The following is an 8,205-nucleotide window of genomic DNA, read 5'->3' on the forward strand; positions in this document are numbered from 1 at the left end:
ATAAACTACTCTACATCTTGTACTGGCTGTGACCCTATTTCTTCACCAGAAAACACCCTCAGCTCTGGTCCTCGTGCATCTGCATACATCCCTAAAGACTCCCCATCCCCTCATCCCCCTGAGTGTGTGAGAAGCAGGGAAAGTTTCATAGATCTGCTGCAAGAGAATTTAGGCCTTGGAGCAATGTGAGTGGGCAGATGGCCATAATTCTGCAGAGATACCACACCCCCCCCCCCCCCGCCACACAGTCCCTGGCAGGGAAACTGTAACAGAAGGCACTATTGTCCTTCTTGCCCAAGGGAAAGCCAAGCCCCTCTATGCAGACAAAGTCTGTACTCAGGCATGGATGGGATGATAGGATTCTTTTTACTGCCTGTGTGACACCAGGAAACACCCAGAGGATCCAGGACTGCAGAGGCAGTATCTCAGTGATGAGACCAAGGGAGCTTGACCAAAGGAGGTTTAGGCCTGGCCTTGGCCTCATCCCTGGCATCCACACCTCTCTCTCTTACAGACTTGTCTCTGGGCACCTGGGAGAGTCAGAGGGTGGGCAATGACTGCAGTGCTGCAGATTTCATCACTTGCGTTCAGGAGGTGACAATTTTCTTTCATAAACTACCCCCCATAGGGCAAGAGCCTGCAGTGGGGCCAGGAAGTTTGAGAATCCCCAGATCAGAATGTACAGAGTGTCCTTAATTCTGCGCATCTTTGTTTGGAGGGGATACTTTCTCCATTGGAGTGATGAAGTCTTTAGACATTGTGTGACATACCAGATGTGACCCCTCCACTGTGCCTCACTGCCTAGCATGGGTTAAGCCAGAGCTGCCAACAGAAGAGGTCTGGCCTCGGGGGGGGGGGGGGGGCGGGGATATGAGTGGAAGGGCATTGAGTCACCCAGAAATGCCTCTTAAAGCTTTTTCAGGAAAGTAATGGGGCTTGACTCTAACACAGAACTGAGACACATGGAATGAATCAAGGTAGATAAGAAAATGAGGCATTGTAGAGTCTGTGTAGCTTTATCTCTAAGAAGGAAGACTTGATTCTCCCACAGTCCTTCACCAGAAAAGTAGAAAAGGTCCCCTGGGCATCTAGAAATGTGGGAGTGCGGAGGTGAGCTTCTGGAGTCTTGGGGTGTGGATACCAATAAGGCTAAAGAAAGGCTGGCAAGAGCCTCCATGGCTGCTAATACCCACACAACAAGGCACAGAAGCTGCCTTCCTTGTACAGATGTGGGAACACATGCCCTTTCAGGACAAGCCCCTGAAATGCTTTTGATAACAGCCTCCCATAACAAACACGTCTCAGTAAACACTCTTGACCAGGACTGACTGAGCTAGTCTCTGCCAGGTGACTGAGAACAGAGCTCTGGGTAGTTGTCCTGTCAAGAGCATAGTCAGCGAGAAGGCCAGCTGTCATCTCACAACCACAGCTGGAGCCAATCCTCTTCCCCTCTCCAACCCTGAAATGGTCAGTACCTTTAGAGTACTAGGTCCAGAGAATAAACCTGGATAGAAAAGGGCTAAGAATGCACACTTAAGGCCACATACCCTGCAGATTTCTTTATTTCTTCATCCACAGCTGGAGGGAGATGAGAATTACAGTGAGCACTGAAGGAAGCGGGTTGTGACACACCGGCATTCAGCCTTCTCCCTCCTCCTGTGCCTAGATGCCCATAGCCATGGCCAGTGTCTGAGAGGTGGGAGAATGTGGTGTCCAAGGAGAGAGAAGAAATCCTCCATGATACTTAGCACCAGAACAACTAGGGCAGAAAGACTGGCCTGAGGCAAGTGAGGTCCTAGATGGGAAGGATAATTACCTCAGAGTTGGAAGTCCCTGTCATAGAGCCAACCCCAGCACAGAGAGTAAGAATTCCCTGTACCTGGGGCTAGAGAGATAGCATGGAGGTAAGGCGTTTGCCTTGCGTTCAGAAGGATGGTGGTTCGAATCCCGGCATCCCATATGGTCCCCTGTGCCTGCCAGGGACGATTCCTGAGCGTAGAGCCAGGAATGACCCCTGAGTGCTGCCAGGTATGATCCAAAAAAAAAAAAAAAAAAAATTCCCTGTGCCTATTTCAACATGAGGGAGGAAGGAGCATGAGGAAGGTTCCAGAAAAGGGAATTTTGAGTGAGGGAACTGAAAGCATTTCCCAGAAGCAGCTGCAGTGCAAACCCTCATTTGTGTCTTTGGCTGGAAAAACAGGAGAGGAGTAGGCAAGAAAGGGGGGCAGAATTCTGAGTCAGTACAACAGCAGCACACAATCCAACAAAAACAAGACTTGGTCATCCCATGGAAAATAATGTACAAAGCATTTGAATTGCCTGCCACCCAACTATGCCTTTGGCAGACTGAGAGGAATTCACTTGCTGCTCTGCAGGCAGAAGCTACTGTTTGAGCTGATGTTTATAAAAAGGAGCACATGCCTACAGTCTATTTCCTCTTTATTGCCTCTCTATTTCCAGGACTACTCAGGGGAGGCTGGTGGGGGTGATGGGGTTCTCCTCCACAGACCAGGAGACCTGCAAATGGGGTCCTAAGCTAAAATGGACTTCCCTTACAAAAAACAAAACAAAACGAAACAAAAACTCTTAATTAGTTTCTCTAGGTAGGTTGAATGTGGGCTGAGCAGTCTCTTCTATCCTGCCTTTTTTTTTTTTTGGGTCACACCCGGCGGTGCTCAGGGGTTACTCCTGGCTGTCTGCTCAGAAATAGCTCCGGGCAGGCATGGGGGACCATATGGGACACTGGGATTCGAACCAACCACCTTTGGTCCTGGATCGGCTGCTTGCAAGGCAAACACCGCTGTGCTATCTCTCCGGGCCCTCTATCCTGCCTTTGTCTCACCCTCCAGGGCTGACTCTGGCCTCTAGGTCTGAGGCTGTGTACCCCACAACTATGCACCCCAAAGCTCTAAGACTGCTGCCACATCCCAGACTTCTCCACAAAGGAAAGCTGGATCCAGTCTCTAACAGGAGTTATTGAGCCTGCTGGAACCTCTTTGCCTGCTTACCAGTTGTACTTCCAAGAACAAGGTCCTTCCCTTCAAACTCCAGCATATGGCATTGAGATTCTTTTAACTGTTTTTTTTTCTTAATTGAGATGCTGTGGTTTATGATACTTTTAATAATGGTTTCTCCTGCACATAATTCCAACATCACACCCTTTAGAAGGTGAGTGGAGGAACCTCCCTTTTCTCTGTGAGCAAAGAATATTGTGGTTGAAGAGAAAAGGACTGTAGGTGAAGGTGCCTTGTTAAATATTTTCATAGTAGAAGGCTTCATAATTTAATCCTGCTAGGGTCTCAGCAACTCTGGAAATCACTACAGGAATCAGACAAAACAGAAGTTTTTCTGGCCTCTGCACTGTGTACAAAATCCAAATTCAGTAATCAATACCAACCTATAAGGTCTGGATGTAGCACACACATTCTTCCCTTTTCAGGCCCTATAATCTACCTTGAGCTCTCAGAATGTGACAGTTTGAACAGATTGTGGCAACAGATGGGGGAGAAAAATTACCATCTGATTTTGACGCTACATAGAGAAATAGAATTTGATGAACAATAATTAGAGAAGCCACATACAGCTAAAGAAGGCCATGTCAAAATAGCAAGGTTTAAACACAGGGGAGGGGAAGGCAATGCATGGGTATGGAGAGTAGAATTCCAAAGGGGGAAAATGAAGTATCAGAAAGGCTGACTATCTTTCTAAGAGACTGGACCAATTTGCACCCTTCTTAATCCTGATCATCTCTTCAAAGTGTTCTAGGCACCCCAGCACTAAGGACCAAGAGATAGTAACATGGATTAGATGCCGGCCTGCACACACCTGACTGGAATCAACTCCAGGATTCAATTCCTGTGATCCAATGAGCACTGCTGGGTGCAGCCCTGGAGGCCTCCAACAGCTTTGCAAGCTCAAGCTAAGGTAAGAATTGTAGCTAGGGTCACTAGACCTCCAGAGCGTTGCTCAGGAGGCCTCACCCCAGAAAGAAAAGAGAAAAAAAAAACAAAGTATTTCATTGTTCTCTAGTAACTTTGCTCATGGTTCATTCCCCGTGGGGCTCAAGGGATCAGATGTGATGCTGGGAATTGATGCAAGCACTTTGCCTATAGTCTTATCTCTTTGGCTCTTTAACATTTTTCTTGGGCTCTAAATATTTTGCAGCGGAACCCAAGTAATATTAAATATAGTTTATCTCCAAATGAGATTGTCACAAATGGTGTCATCAATCATCTTTGGATTTCAACACTGTGTCCACAGTCCTGGTAATGGATAAGAACGAGTATTCAGAGCCTCCTGAGGACTCTAGAAAAACCTTTTGTTTTTGTGCTTGTGGCTCCAGGATGTCGAGGGAGCCAGAGGAGGAGGAAAGGAGGCACAATGTGACGGAGTCAGGCAGGCTGATGTTGCTCTGGATTTCTAAGAGCTTGGACGCCAGTATTTTTATCTTACAGAAGATTGCAAGTAAGACAGCACAGACCCAGTTTCATCAGGCAGCAAACATCCTGAGTAATTAACCACATTAGAAACGTTTAACTTATCTAATTACAAACACAACAGTAATAAGAGCCTATTATAACTGTTGAAAAACACATGGAAAGCAAGAAAATACATACAAGTTTCACTGAGGGAATGCCCATAGCTGGTGGGATCTTATTCTGAGACAAAAAAAGAATATATGATGTACAAAAATCTGGTTGTTTTTTTTTCCAAGTGAAAAACAACAATATGGTGCTTTTGCAGCAGATTCCTCTCTCTAGATGAATCTAGCTTGACATATTTTTCAGTTTCTTTTTGTTTTGAGGCCACACCCAGAGGTGCTCAGGGGCTCTGTGTTCAGGGGCCACTCCTGAGAAGGCTTGGGAGACCATATAAAATGTTGGGAATTAAATCTAGGCCAGCCACATGCAAGGCAAGAGCCCTCTGTTCAATGTCCAATTGCTCTGGCCCTGTCATCTTTTTCTTATATAAGGTACTCAGGGAGAATAAACCCTTAGGTTTTTGTTATAAGTTTTTGTTATAGGACATGGAGTAAATTGCCAGAATCTAGAAAAATCCTCCACTAGGCTGACACAACCCAGAAGTTGAGTTCAGCTGAAGTCATGCCCCACCTGGAAAAGGTGTGGGGCACTAACTCTAGCTAAGTGCAAGGGGTGGATGATACAACATATTTGCAGTAATAACGTAGCAAAATAACACTAACAAAAAATTCCTGTGAAATGAGCTTAAACTTTCTAAGCAATCAACATGTTCTAGCAGGTGAGTAGGAGCTGCATAGGGCTGGTGGATTTTATTTGGGGTGCAGTATGTGGATCGGGGCCTGCAGTGAGGACCAAACACAGGGAGGACCTCACCTGCACTGCATATCTCCCATGCAGCTACCTCTTCTCTAGCAAAGTGACACATGTGTGGTGCAGGGGCTGCAGAGGCTTGGTGATTCTGGAACAGTGAGCAGCAGTAGCAGTGGGTGTATATAGGAGCCTTTGATCAGGTACAAAGGATCATCATATCTGTGCTTGTGTTCACTTTGCATACTGCATGCTTGCTTCACACTGATCATGCACAACATGAGGAAGCTGGACTGTAAGGGCTCTCCAGGCATTGTGTGTTTTACCCCATCCCTCCAGCTGGGACAGTCCAAACCTGAGCCACCTACATCTCTACCCCAAACTCACTGCCCTCCACCAGCACAACAGACACTAGAATTCATGCCAGGAAATATTCCCTGTGGGGAAGGCAGATCTATAAGCATTAAGACCAAAACAGGCAACCTAGTCTTCACCTTACAAACGAGCAGATAAGCAAGCCTCGCTGACTCCCTGGAAAGAGCGCAACAAAGAAGATGATCTAGAGAGCAGAGAGAAATGAGGGTGCCCATGGGTGCAGAGGAGAATGAGAGTGCAGTGAGTTATTATTGCTTCTTTACATATGGCTAACCCATGTTTGATCCCTGAGACTCTATATGATCCCCTGAGACCAACCAGGAGTGATCTCTCAGTACAGAACCAGGAGTAATCCCTGAGCACTGTCAGGTGTTCCGCCCCTCAAAAATAAGTTAAAATTAAAAAATATTGCAGAATAACATATCCAGACAAATAATGGTTGGCTATATGGACAGGGGAATGTAATATACAGTGTGGGAAGAACTCATAGCAGGAGTGATAGGTAAGGATGTACTCACCATACAATTCTTTCAACTTTTTTTGTGTTTGGAAGTATTGAGGAAGGACTGAGCAATCAGGAAAAATAATAATAAAAAACCCTGAAAATAATAGTTTGATGTCAACATTTTGGGGACAGAAGAGATTGTACAGTGGATATGGTGCTTGCCTTTCATGTGATTGACCCTGGTTTGGCTAGCACCCCATATGGTTCCTTAAGGCCCACCAGGTGTAATATCTGAGTGCAGAGACAGGTGTGGTCCAAAAACCAAAATAATAGTGATAACAATATTGCTCTCTGTGTGGTTACTCTTCCTTGTGCACACTATTCTGATGATAATTTTTAATATTTCTAAATGAACAAGATAGAGTTCTATGGAAATGTGGAAGAGTGCCCACAACTGATGAGAAAATGAAATTTAAGTAACTGGAGCGATAGTACAGTGGGTAAAATGTTTGTCTTTCACATAGTTGACCCAGGTTCAATCTCCAGCATCCAATTTCTGAATTCAGAGCTAGGAATAATCTTTTTTTTTTTGTCCCCCTATTCACAATACATACCAGGCAAAGGGCCTGTGTTGAGGTGAATATGGGTGCATTTATTGTACCTCCTCTTTCTATACAGTCAGTGTAAAGAACACAGCCTGTGGTAAGAATTGGGAGGCCTTATCTTTTCTTTTTCTATTTTTTAATATATATATATTTATATAAAAAATCCTTCACCTGGGCCCGAGAGATAGCACAGCGGCATTTGCCTTGCAAGCAGCCGATCCAGGACCTAAGGTGGTTGGTTCGAATCCCGGTGTCCCATATGGTCCCCGTGCCTGCCAGGAGCTATTTCTGAGCAGACAGCCAGGAGTAACTCCTGAGCACTGCCGGGTGTGGCCCAAAGACAAAACAAAACAAAAATTAAAAAAAAAAAATCCTTCACCAGTGCAAGGAATAATCTTGAGCACTGCCAGGTGTGACAAAAGGAGCAAAGCAAATGAGAGGGATTGCTGAGAAATAGACAGAGACTAGAGTGATAGGGGTTTGTCTTGCACACAGCCTAACCAAATTCAATTCATAGAATCTCAGATGGTTCCTCAAGCCCACCAGGAGTGATCCCTGAGAGCTAAGTCAAGGATAAGCGTTGAGCAGTGCCAGGAGTGGCCCCAAAACAAACCAAACAAAGGAAAAAGTGCACACTTGCACTTACACAAAGGAAAAAACAAAGCCAGGAAGAAAAACACCATAGCACTAAGACTGTTCCAGAAAGTAGGGAGGAAAGGGTATCAGAACTTATTATTTTGCTTACTTCTATTTATTTTGAATATTTTTTACATGTCCATCTAATGATTTTACAGCATAAAAGTGTTTTCTACTGAAAGACCATGTTTTTCAGCAACCAACTTTAATCTAATTTTTGCTTGCATTTTTGCCACAAGCATAGAAAAATTTCTCTTGATTATGGCTAAATTTCAATCTTTGTGAGCACAGCCCCTTTCAAAATGATTTTGGAGGGCCAAAGAGAATAATTTAGCAAGTAAGGCACTTGCCTTGCATGCAGCTAACCCAGGTTCGATCTTCGGTATCTCATATGGTCCCATAAAACTTCCTTCATATTACTTGCATCACCCAGAAACTACACATCCAATTTTTTTCTCTTTGGTTTATGACAGTGTTTAAGGATCACTGCTAGCAGGGCTCAGGGAACTCTATGGGGTACTAGGGATCGAACCCAAGTTAAAGAAAATGTCTTATCCCTGTATTATCTCTTTGATTTCCTATGTCTAAGTTTCCTGTGAACTAACTACCTGTGAACACAGAAAAAGTTCTGGTCATGGTTTGTGACAGAGTTACATGACCCTTCTGGGCCTATTTATTGATTCTCTAATTGTTGTGTTCCTACCACTTGGATCAGGGTTGAGATAATCCCCACCTGGGGAATATCACAGCAGCTACCTTCCCGTTTGGGCTTACCTGTATACAGGAAGTCAGTAAGGATCAAAGAGATTCCTCAGAGAAGTGGCACCCATGCCTTGCATTTATAAGGCCCCTGAAG

The 8,205-nt window shown here is 44.9% G+C and overlaps 1 non-coding gene across 1 annotated transcript; it reads right to left on the reverse strand.

Annotated features, from left to right (window-relative positions):
• Positions 1-6,695: 6,695 nt before the first annotated feature.
• On the reverse strand, positions 6,696-6,827 carry LOC126005171 (small nucleolar RNA SNORA51). The gene has a single exon (XR_007494343.1). It is a non-coding gene; the product is annotated as a small nucleolar RNA SNORA51 (small nucleolar RNA).
• Between the last annotated feature and the right edge of the window lie 1,378 nt (positions 6,828-8,205).

The sequence above is a fragment of the Suncus etruscus genome, chromosome 3 (assembly GCF_024139225.1).
Source record: "Suncus etruscus isolate mSunEtr1 chromosome 3, mSunEtr1.pri.cur, whole genome shotgun sequence".
In the NCBI taxonomy this organism is placed as follows: Eukaryota; Metazoa; Chordata; class Mammalia; order Eulipotyphla; family Soricidae; genus Suncus; species Suncus etruscus.